The sequence below is a fragment of the Anser anser genome (assembly GCF_964211835.1).
Source record: "Anser anser genome assembly, chromosome: 9".
Taxonomy (NCBI): domain Eukaryota; kingdom Metazoa; phylum Chordata; class Aves; order Anseriformes; family Anatidae; genus Anser; species Anser anser.
Window position 1 is genome coordinate 18836763 of NC_139729.1, and position 9677 is coordinate 18846439.

Below are 9677 nucleotides of genomic sequence, written 5' to 3' on the forward strand. Positions count from 1 at the left end.
GCACGCACCGGGGTTTATCGCATCCCTTCCTGCTGCCTGCCCTCAAACCCCTGCACCCAGAGGTGCTGCTGGCTGGGTGGCCCCAGCTGTCCCCTGTAGGTTCCCCCCCCCCCAGCACGGATTCCGCTTTGGTCCCCATCAGACGCAGCCCCATCGGTCCCACCCTGGGGAACGGGGGGGTCCCTGTAAAAAAGGGGGGTTCACTCCCTTTCCCCTTGCAACCCCCCCCCCCCCCAATCAGTGCAGGGGGGCGAGGTTGCTCTGTCCTGGGTCCGGTGGGACCCCAAGCAGGACCCCAAGCTGAGAGCAGGGTCGGATGGCAAGGGAGTATGGGGCAGGGGAGAGGGGAGCGGAGCCCCCCCCCAAAACCAGGAGGGTGTCCTGGAGCACGGTAAGGGACACGCTGGGACTGTCCCGAGGTTTGGGGAGCAGCAGGTACCCCGGCACCGAGCTTCCTGCACAAGCCGTGGGGTGCAGGCGGCTTTTTGGGAAGGGATTGCAGCGGGGGCCCACGGAAGCCCCACTTTAGGGTTTTACTGTGAAAGCCAAGCCCGACCAGCCTGGCTCGTTGCCTCAGCTGTGCCCCCCGCCTGGCAAAAAGTCACAGCCCCGTCCTTGCCCCCGAGCCGCTGCGGACCACCCGCTCCGATCAGCCCTCTCCGTGGCGGGGAGCGAATCGCTGCGCCGCCGCACGGCACGCCAAGCTGCTCTGGCAGGGAAAAGGTAAGTTAAACCTCCCTGCCTCTCGTTCCGCCAGGGAAATCTGCACAAATCCAGCGTTACCCTGGCGTTCGGACAGCCCCGGCCCCTGGCAGAGCCCGCGCAGGCTGGCACAGCCCTCCCTGGCCACCCGGCCGCCGCGCTGAGACCGTGCCAGCTCGTTTCACCCACGGCGAGCGATGTCGCAGCACGGAGAGCCTTCGTCTGCAGGAGGGAGAGGAGGAGGAGGGCTGGGGGGCCGGTGGGTCGGGGGCCGGGCTGCCCCCCCGAATCCTGCAGGGGAAGCATGGGTGCTGGGTCATCGGCTACGAAAGGGGACAGCACGGGACACAGGTCCCCCCCGCCACCCCGGTGGCACAGGGGGGACTGTCGCTCAGTGGCACGGGGCCAGCTCATCGCACCCAGTCTCTGCTCCCCGCTTCCAAGCTCCCAGAGCTGGACCGGAGCTGTTACACTGGGACCACGCATCCCCGGGTGCCGCGGACCCATAGGTGACACGAGTGGCGGCCCCCACGCCGCCTGTGGGGTGGCAGCAGCGGGAAGGGGCACGGTGCGGTGTGTCGGGAGGGAAACCGAGGCACGGGGGCCGCGCGGAGGACAGCGCCCGGGTGGAGCGGGCACGGCGCTTCCCGGGAGGGCGGCAGAGCCGATGGCGGTGGAGATAACGCTAAAAATACGCCAGGCGCTTTGTTGCTGGCGACAATAGCCCCGCGGTATTTTTAGCCGTTGTGGCGTTAGCGGCGGAGAGACTTCTCCTGGCCCGCTGTCCCAGCCCGCCCTCGGTGCTGCCGGGCCCCCTGCGGCCCCCCGGGGCTCGGGGCTGCTTCCCGGTGCTGTGGAAACGGTAACGTTAGAAACTAAAACACAAACACCTCGCCCGCTGCCACCCCCGGCTGAGTCACGGCGCTGCCTGCTCCCCTCGCCCCTGCCGCCCCCTGCGTCCCCGCTCCCTCTCCCTCCTCCTGCCCCACCGCCCCAAAACCGGTGGCTGGCACCCCAAGGCCCAGCCCCGCTCCTGCTTTTGGGGGATTGCCCCCCCCCCCCATGTGGGATGTCGGCTTCACTTCCCTCCGTTCCAGGACTCCAGGAGATGGGGATTTATGGAGCAAACCCTGCTGGGTGGCATCAACGTCCCCAACCCCGTGGCATGGGGACACCCCTTGCTGCCCCACCGCAGAGCACCAGACCCCGAGCGGTGCCCGGCTTCCTGCACAGCCCAAAGCCCTCGCCCCAAACCCTCCGGTGGCTGTGTCTCCAGCACAGCTTCCCGTCCCCAGCCCGCTGCCAGGGATAAAAATAACCGGGCAGGAGAAGGGAGAGGCAGCGGGAGCCGCAGCGCACCCTGCTACCGGGTCGCTCTGCATGGGGACGGCCAGGCTGGGGGGCTCTGCCCCGGTCCCCGTCCCACCGAAGTGGGACAGGGTGCTCAGCACGGTGCTGGGGTCCTTGGCCTTGACACGGGATGAGAAGGGACCTGTCCCACTTTATGGGGGTAAAAGGGTCTTGCTGGCCCCCACAGAGTTTTTGGGATGGTTTGGGGGTGCTGGGTGGCTGCAGGGACAGCAGCCCTCCCTCTCCCACCCACGTCCCAAAGCCCCCAGCACCCACCAGAAACCTTCCCGGTGGGAAGGAGCAGTTTGTGTCCAAGGGACGGGACAGCGGCCGCGCCGCCTCCTCCCTAAAATCCAGCAAAGGGCTGCAGCCACGCCGGGGGCGGGCGGCCGCGGCCGTGCCTATGTTAGGATGTTCTGGTGCCGAGGGCAGATCGCGTCGTGGGCAAGAATTAATTAACGCTAAGCACTTTTGGACAGCGGCCCGGGCTCTTTTTGCTGTTTTCATTTCTGCCAGCTCCAACCAAGCCCTCCGGTGTCCGCTGGGTCCCAGGCCCGGGGTTAGCCCGCGGTGGAGGGGACGTCCCCGGAGGGGTGCACGCACAGCTCCGGCGCTGCTCCCCGCTGCCGAAAGCGGCGTCTTCCCGGCCACGCCGTGCCCGATCCCCCCACGCCACCCGTGTTGGGGACCGGGGAGCGGCTCCACAGCCCCCTCCTTTCCCCCTCCCCGGCCTGGCTGCCTTTAAATTTAGCTTTTTTCCATCTCCAGTTGTGCGAAGCCGGGCCGGCGGCCAAAGCCCTCGCCGCCCTGCGCAGGACGCGAGCCCCGCGGTGCGTGGGTGAGCGGGTGGCTGCCGTGGGTGTGCAAAGTGTGGGCAAGCCCAATTTATTTAATTTTTTTTTGGGGGGGGGGGGGTTATGTGTGTGCGTGCTCGTGCTCGGTGCGTGCATGCGCACCCAGGATTGTGGGCAGAGGTGCACGCATGTGGGGAGCCCCCCCGTGGGGTTTGGGGTGTGCTGGGGGCAGGCTCCAGCAGAGGGTGCCCTGCCTCCATGTCGCCCTGTGGGGACCTGATCCTGTGTTCCCGTGGGGGGGGACACGGGGGTGGGGGGACACGGGGGTGTCCCCAGCATGGGCTGGGGGCTCAGGGCTGTTGGCTGGCCCCCCCTCCCAGCTCGTTGCCACCAGGCTGAGACCTGAGCAAACTCATCACATGGGGACGCAGAGACGAAGGAGGTGGCTAAGAGCAAAGGGGGGGAGTGGGGATTTCTGCTCCGTGCCCCCTCCCAGCTGTGTGGGCTCCGGTGCTAGCACCCCCTGCCAGCCCGCCCCGCGTCGGGGTCAGCCTCAACCACCCTGCCAGCTCTCTTCCCACGTCCCCACGGTCCCCAATACAAGGGCACAGGGGAGTGGGTGCCACATGATGGTCCCAGCCCCTCCCGGAACCAGTTCAGCCCCCCACCAGAGCAGGAGCACAGCTGCCCTCTGCTCTTCGTCCCCACGCTGCTGGCTCTGATACCCCCGGGGGGGCCACTTCTGCCCCAGCCCAACGACCTTGTCCCCACGTCCCCCCTCACCGGGACCCTGGCCGCTCCCGGTGAGCCGCAATGGGGCCAGGCAGGAGGATCGGGGCCGCCCGGGAGCCACCCCAGCCCCGCAGCACCTCCGAACCAGCCCGACCTGCCGGGGAGGCCGGACCTGCTCGGGGACCGGGGTTCCCACGGCTGGGGCCAGCGGGTGCTCAGCACGTCTCTCCCTCCCCTCCTCAAACCTCTCCCCGAGGATGGGCCCCATCCCAAAAACCTAAGGGACCTCCTTAGCATCCCACGTGCCCCTTCTCTCCCCACTCTGTAATGGGTGATGCTGCTGGGGTGCCCGTGGGGTGTACCCGTCCCCAGCGGCACGGGACCCGCAGCTCGGCGTTTTTTGGCCACCCTGGGAAGAGCCATCGCGCCTTTAAGACAAAGAGCGGGGCACAAAGCAGCTTTGTGTCCCGACTTGCGAGTTTTTCCTGCCTGCTGCAGCAATGCTTTGTCCCGGGACATGTAGGGGCACGAGCACGGCTCCGCGTCACAGCGGCGCCCGCTCGACGGCCGCACTGCCACGGTGCGCCCCGAGCTGGGCGCTCGGCCGGCCCCAAGCTCACGCCCCACAAAAGTGGATGGACCTAAAACGGGACAGGGAGCAGCAGCGGTGGAAGCAGCCAGACCCTGCTCCTGGGCACGGAATGGAGACCGGCCAGGGCATCCCCCTCCTGCCCTTGGGATGTGCCCAGAGGTGGGGCTGCAGGGGCACTTTCCCCGTGCCGTTTGGGGCAAGAGAGCAAGCCCCCTATCCACCCATCCATCTGTCTGTCTGTCCATCCGTCCCTGCATTGCTACCCCACCAAACCAGCATGCCCCAGCCCCAATTCACCCCCCCCTTCCCCAAAATTTGCCACCCCACTCCTCACGTGGGGGCTCTCCGGGGGGGGGGGTTCATCCCACCGCGGCGTGCGTGCCACCGCGGAGATGTGTGAGCGGAGAGGGCTGTCCCCATCCCCAGCAGCCACGGCCGGACTGGGACGAGCCCCTGGCTGTGGTGTGACCCCTCTTGTGCCCCGTCCCGGCTACCCCGAAGCAGCCCGAGGTGGCCATCGCCGTCCCCGTCCTCGTCCCCATGCCGGGGAGGCCGCTCCGCGCGGCGTCCCGCTGGCCTCCGTGTTTTCCCTGCAGCCTTTTGTGTGCGTGGCGGCGTGGCGGCGCACGGGGAGGCCGCATGGCGCCCGGCCTTCCCCACCTCCGTCCTCCTCCTCCTCCTCCTCCCCCCCGATCCCCGCCTCCCCGGCCGCCATTTCGCAGCGCCGGCCTCGCTCGCTCTCCACATCATGGAGGACCAGCGCGGGGGGGAAACAAAGAGCCCCGGCCCGCGTCGGTGCCCCCGGCCCAGGCGCCCCCACGTCCCCTCCCGACGCGCGGCGCTGCAGCGAGCCGTGCCCGCGTGCGAGGAGTTTGCTCGGGCCTCAGCCTCGTGGCAAAGCTGCGGCGCTCCCTCCTGTGTCCCCCCCGCCAGCCCACGGGGCTCATCCTGCCCCGGTGCGGGGTCCTGTGGTGTCCCCGAGGGACGCGGCACGTGCACGGGGAGAAAGGGTGCGTGTGCACGCGTGTGCGCGACTCCAGGCGCTCGTGGGGCAGTTTGTGTGCACACACGCGTGAGATGGGGGTGTGTGCACGCGTGTGTGATCACGCACGCACATGCACAGATGGCAGCCAGCGCGTGTGACACGTTTCGCACCGCACGTGTGACACCGCTGACGTGTGGCAGTCTGCACGCGAGCGTATGCACGCACACAGCCTGCGTGCGCGGCGCCGTGCGCCCACACGCGTGCCAGGCTGCGTGTGCATGACAGCGAGAACACGCGCGTGAGTGTGCATGCATGTGTGGTTTGGGGTGTGCGTGGTGTGACTCCACACGTGGGGCACACCCACGTGGCACCCGCGCGGTGTGTGCGGGCTGTGCCCCCCCGCTTCCTCCCTGGCGTGCGAGCAAGTGCTCAGTGTGAGGCTGCAGGGCGTGCGTGCTCCGGAGGGGAAAGGGAGGCTGCGTGGGGGGACAGCCCCATCCCCCAGGACCTGTCACCCCGTGGGGACATGTAGCAGGTCCCTCGCTGGAGCTCTGACCCATGCCTTCACCAGCAGAGGGGCCAAAAAGATGGGGTGGAGGACACGGGGATGTGCCGGTGCCCCCTGCCCCTGGTGGCTGCTGCGTGCCGAGCGCTGCTCCGCTCACACTCCCTTCCCCTCCCCGGCGCCTTCCAGCCACCGACATCAAGGCACTTCGCAGGCATTAAATATTCAGTTCCCTTCTCCTTCCCCTCCCTGCGAAGGAGTTCAGCATGGCAATGAACCCCGTGCCCTGCACCGGTGGGATTTGTCTGGGAGGAGGATGCTCCGAGCCAGCCTCCCGCAGAAGTCCCCAGAGGTGGCCACGGGGACGCGCAGGCTGCTGGTGCCCATCCCCGCGGCCTCATGCCCAGGGTCACCTTCCCCCCCTGCTCTCCTGTGCATCTCCCTGCTGCAGCGCGGGGTTCAGCTCTCCCCACGTCTCACCCCGGGCTTGGATCCGGCCAGGAGGTGTCCCCGTTCCCCCAGGATCCCGTGACAGCGAGGACAGATGGATGGCAGCGGGAAGAGGTGGCTGCCGCAGCGAGGCAGGGACCGCATCCTGCCGCCTGCGTGCACAGCGCCTGCAGACGGGTTATGGCGAGGCCAGGAGGTGACAGAAGTGGCAGGGGTGCTTGTTTTTTTTGTTTTCTTTTTTTTGTTGTTGTTGTTTTGTTTTGAGTCAGAAATAAACGTTATAGCTGGGGAAAGAGAAGCGAGTTCTTCTGGTTCAGGAGGGCCCAGAAAGTGTCAAGCCACCACGGCTGTCTTCAAAATCCTGGGCAAAATCCTAGCCCGAGGGGCTCTCCTTTTCCTTTTGCCTTCAGGTCTGTTTTCAAGCTTCCCTCTGAGACCGCAAAGACCAGGAACCGTGGGAGCCCAGATCCTGCTTGCGGGCCCACAGCACGCGGGGGACCAGGACACTCGGGAAAACACTGGGTCATGGGAACGTCACGCAGGATGCGCCCTGTGTGTCCGCGGCTTTTTCCACAAAGCAGAAATGCCCCGTTTGCAGGCTGGGATGGGAAATGTCCACTGCTGGGGGGGGGGGTCACAGCCACGACGCCAGCAGGAACGGGCATTTGGGACCCCCAGGAGGGTGCTGGGGTATGGTTGGAGCAGCCCCGTGCCAGCCCGGAGCAGGGGCGCGCCATCGCGCCATTCCTGCGGCGTGGCATCATCGCTTTGCGCGGTGCCGCCGGAGTAATTGCAGCTGGGCTCGGCGCCAGAGCAGCGCTCAGCCCCCGTCAGAGGAGATAACTCCAGACCCACGCATCGATATAACCCTCTAATGCTCAGCCCCATCGCACTGCCCAGGGCCGATCCCCCTGGGGTGAGCCAGGAGGGGGGTGATGGGGGGCACTGGCGGAGGGGTGGCACGCAGCGGGCACGAGCCCAGCTCGGGGGCCCCCTTTTCCCCGCTATCCCGGTTTCACGTGGCTGCCCAGCTTCCCGCTGCAAAGGCTGCCGGAGCGTTTTAAAAGCGTTCTTTCACCCGGCTTCCTTCCTGGGAATAAACCACATCCTGGTGGTGCCGAGCGTCAAAAGCAAAGCAACGGGCAGCGGCCAAACGGGGGAGGCAGCGGAGCCGCAGCCTCCCTCCTTCCCTCCCGCCCAGCCTCGGCCTCATCCCCAGCCTCCCGGTGGAGGCGACCTGCCCATCCTGCCACGGGCAGGTCCCAGCCGCCCTCGCCAAAGGGGATGTGCCAAAATCCCGCGCGGAGCCCCAGCAAGGGGCCTCCCCCTGGCCTGGCACCGCTCCGGGCTTCGGACACGAAAAGGGACCCTTGGCCCCAGGCAGGGGAGGGACAGCAGGGCTTAGATCCCCCCCAGCTTCTTTCCATAGAGCCTGGAAAGGTTTTATCCTCATCATTGCGACCTAAAGCTCTTTCCAAAGGGTTGAATTTTTTAAAAATAAACTATTTTTTTTAGATGAAATAGCACAAAGCAAGTGCTGCTGCATCACAGGGTGCCCGCTCGCTGTCCCAGGCCTGCACAGGGCGAGCTGAAGCCACCGTCCCTGCTGCGAGGTGGCACGGGAACACCACGGCAGCACCAGCTCCCAAGGGGATCACAGCCTGTCCTGCATGCAGGGCTTCTCCTTGTGGTGTGGCTTCTCCGCTGTCCGGTATAGGGTTGAGCTGCAGAGCTTCTGGCTAAAGGAAAGGAAAAAACTTCTCCCTCTCCCCTCCCGCCCCCAGTTGCGCACTTCGGCCAGCCCTGCTGACCTGAGCGTGTTTACAGATCCCTGCCCTCCTGTCCACCGGGCTGGAAATTTGGTCAAAGTTTATTAGGAGGGTACCAGCCACACGGACACGTGTGTGCGCGTGTAGGCAAAGCGTGACGGCGCGACCTTTGTTTTCTTAGGAAGCCGCTCTGGAAAGCGAGGCCACGAGTGGAGGAAGCAAACAGGCAGGAAGGGGACGCGGTGTTTGTCCTCCCAGCTGCGCCCTGCCTCCAGCAGGGGACAGCCGCTGGGAAAAGGAGGACACGAGGGCGAATGGCTGCGGCGGGAGCGAGGGAGCCCAGGGATTTGCGAGGTGGGCAGACGCAGGGGACAATGCCCCAGGGGGCGAAAGCAGGCGCTGTGTCCCACTGGAGCTGGGCCACCGTGTCCCTCCCGTGGGGTGAGGAGGGGACAGAGCCCGGGTGCTGCGGGGCACGCACGCTTCCTCCCCTGGGGCAGACGGAGCGACGCCACCTGTACCCAAGCGAGGCAGCTGCCTCCCAGCCACCAGCATGTGAAATTACAGGTCCCCAGGACCTGCTCCCCTGGGGACAGCCACCACCAGCTGCACCCACCCACCCCGGGACACGTTTGTCCTGGGAGAGCAGCGGGGAGCCCGCACCCTGCTGGGGCGCTGCAGCCTCCCCAAACCCACCGCTGACCCCAAACGTGGCCAGGGAAGTGCAGGAGCTTTCGGGAGACCATACAGGGGGGGCCAAACCCTTGGACTTGCAAACCTCGCTCCCCCTGCGGCCCCCCATGGTGGGTCACCACCCCAAATCACCCCCAAACAGCCGCAGGACCCGCTGTGGTGGCAGGAGCCCGGCCAAGGCTCCCGGTGGGCACCAGAGCGGTGTCTCAGGGCCAGGACAGCCGGCCGCGGTGACTCAGAGGCGAGAAGGGAAATTCAGACTCACTCCCGCCCTCCGCAGCCCTCCGACCAGTTTCCTGGCTCCTTTCGGTTCGTGTAACAGCCCGGCCGCCTCCTGGGGCCCTCCTGGGGCCACTGGGCCCCCCCCCTGCAGGCACCAGGAGCCCCACAGCCGGGGCAGGATCCTGCGGTCAGCCCCAGCTCTCGCTCTTGCTCATGCGAACGGCCACAGCAACGGCTGCCTGCACGTGGGGGCTCGCGAGAGCCTTGTCCCCAGCCCGAGGGGACACCGGGAGCCCCGCCGGGCGCATGGAGCTCCGTGGGTGCTCAGCTGGGTGCCCGTTGTGGGGAGCATCCCCCTGCAAGCACAGGGATGGTTCATGGGGACGGGGAGAGGCGGCTCCGCGGGGTGGCTGTGACCGACGTCCCCTCCATCCCCTGCCCACGTGGGGCTGGTGGCTTTGGCACAGAAGTGCCTCCGGGGCATCCAAGGTCGTCGTGGGTGGCTTCCCACGGAGCAAAGGTTGAGGCCTCTTCGCCTCCCCCAACACCCCCAGGTCCCTGCCACCCCTGGGGAGGGGACACAGGGCCATGGGCTGTGTCACTCCCCTCTGTCACTGGCGTGCCTTAGGGAAGCAAACAGCAAACCCAGGCAGGAGGGAGGGCCAAACGCCACGTGCCTGACCCAGCTCCAGCCGGTGCCACCAGCGTGTCCCTCCCCAGCTCCCACAGCAGCAGCACGGTTTGGGGACAAGCTGGCCTCCCCCTGCTGGGGCTGGGGACGCTGCAGAAAGTAACAGGGGCTGGATGCGGTGCCCATGGTGCTGTCAGCTGGCTCGGGACATTGCCGCTTAGCCCAGCACCGAGGTTTTTGGTTTTCAAGGAC

The 9677-nt window shown here is 66.9% G+C and overlaps 1 long non-coding RNA gene across 1 annotated transcript in view; it reads left to right on the forward strand.

Moving 5' to 3' along the window:
• Positions 1-9677, forward strand: part of LOC310904080 — an 18856-nt gene continuing 9179 nt past the window's right edge. Inside the window, exon 1 of the long non-coding RNA XR_014588036.1 lies at positions 1-8233. This is a non-coding gene — a long non-coding RNA (uncharacterized lncRNA). The remainder of the gene's footprint in view (positions 8234-9677) is intronic.